The sequence below is a fragment of the Erpetoichthys calabaricus genome, chromosome 12 (genome assembly GCF_900747795.2).
Source record: "Erpetoichthys calabaricus chromosome 12, fErpCal1.3, whole genome shotgun sequence".
NCBI lineage: Eukaryota > Metazoa > Chordata > Cladistia > Polypteriformes > Polypteridae > Erpetoichthys > Erpetoichthys calabaricus.
This window is the reverse complement of record NC_041405.2, coordinates 161265880-161268046: the sequence shown is the minus strand read 5'-3', so window position 1 is coordinate 161268046 and position 2167 is coordinate 161265880.

Below are 2167 nucleotides of genomic sequence, written 5' to 3'. Positions count from 1 at the left end.
AGGTCAGCTGGTCGTGTTTTGTGTCTTATTATTGTTTGGCTGCTCATTAAGGAAAACAAAACAACTATGGGGGTCCGAGTCACGTCAATTAAAATAAAGGCAAAACAAGTGAATGAGCAGCAAAAACAGCTCACTGATTAAGAAGAGGGTTAGAATGAAAATCTGCAGCCCACCAGAACCCCTCGGAGTTGGACCCCCCTGCTGTTTTTTTTTTCATGCTGTTTAGCCCCTTTCAAAAGTGCACTTCAGGCTGATTGTGAAGCTCGTGTCTCTCACAGCTGTCTTGTCTTATATAGCGCCTTTACATACTGTGCCCAGTTTAAAAAAGTTGACTGCCGTCATGTCCACGATATGCACACCCTTAGGGTAAAATGATTCTTAGCCACTTGGGATGGGGGGACGGGGGTTCCTACATGAGGTTACAAGGATTCACTGTTGATTTTGGGTGGCACGGTAGATAGATAGATAGATACTTTATTAATCCCCAAGGGGAAATTCACATGGTGGTGCAGTGTGTGGTGCTGCTGCCTCTTGGTAATGAGACCAGGATTTGTGTGGCATGGAGTTTGCATGTTCTCCCTGTGTCGTTGATTGCTCCGGTTTCATCCCACAGTCCAAAGACGTATGTGTTTGGTGTGTTTGTTTGCCCTGCGATGGACTGGCGCCCCATCCAGGGTTTGTTCCTGCGTTGCGCCCTATGCTAGCTGGGATGGGCTCCAGCAGACCCCCATGACCCTGACTAACTTGATTTTAAAACTTTACAGCAGCTTTTACAGTGCTTACCAATATGTCAGAAGCATCTTCATTTCATACACTGTAGGCCCCCTTTCCATAGTAAACACAACCCTGAGACCCTCTGCAGGTTCTGTTCCAGGTTCTGTCATGTGCAGTGACTCGCTCAGAGTCCGTATAAAGGATTGAAGCTGCGTCCTTGTGCCGTCCTGTCCACCAGCCTAACCGCTAGGCCGGCCCCAGCGTTATTAACGAATGTCCAGAGTTCTCAGCTGCTGGTGGAGCGCGGCTCTCTTGTGGACTTTTAGACATTAGCGACTGTGCTTGGTTTTATTTAACACCCTTACATTGTGTCCTCTGTTCAAAAATAATGTTCACGGAAGTGGTGGCTGAGGCTAAGGATCTGTGCCAGTATCAGGAAGGTTGCCCATTCAAATCCTCATTACTGCCAAAGGAGATCCTACTCTGCTGGACCCTGGAGTGAAGCCCTTATCCTGCTATTGCTCTAGGGGGCGCTGTACAATGGCTGACCAACCCTGTCCTCTAACCCCAAGGGGTGTGCAAAAACTAACAAATTCCTAATACAAGAAATTATACAATTGAATTGTACAACTGAATTTCCCCTTGGTATTAATAAAGTATCTATCTATCTATCTATCTATCTATCTATCATATAGTGCCTTATCTATCTATCTATCTATCTATCTATCTATCTATCTATCTATCTATCTATCTATCTATCTATCTATCTATCTATCTATCATATAGTGCCTTATCTATCTATCTATCTATCTATCTATCTATCTATCTATCTATCTATCTATCATATAGTGCCTTATCTATCTATCTATCTATCTATCTATCTATCTATCTATCTATCTATCTATCTATCTATCTATCTATCTATCTACAAGGCAAAAAAAGTGAGTGCTGCAGTTCATCATCTTAACCACACGATGGCACACTACATCGTGTCCTAAGGATAACGTGTTCATTATTCATATACTTTATCAGCTTTTAAAAATTCCATTTGAACAGAGGATGTTAGCTTCGTCTTTTTATTTAGGTAGTGCTTATATAGCGCCTTCAAACAGTGGAGCAACACTAAGGTACATTTCAGAAGTGTACAGTAAGCAGACTGTCATGTTAAGCGACTCTCTCAAAGTCTCACAGGCGGTCAGCAGAAGACACCCCTAGCCCTAAAGACACCCTAAACACTGAGCCACAGTGTCAGTAATGAAGGCCTGAAGCCCCCAAGAGATCGGATTTCATGGCTGCTGGTGGAGCTTGGTTCTCTCGTGAACTCTACACACAAGTAACAATGTTATATAGTGCTTTATAATTCTTTAATAATTCTTTACATTTATATAGCACTTTTCTCACTACTCAAAGTGCTCTCCACACAGGGAGGACCCGGGAAGCGAACCCACAATCT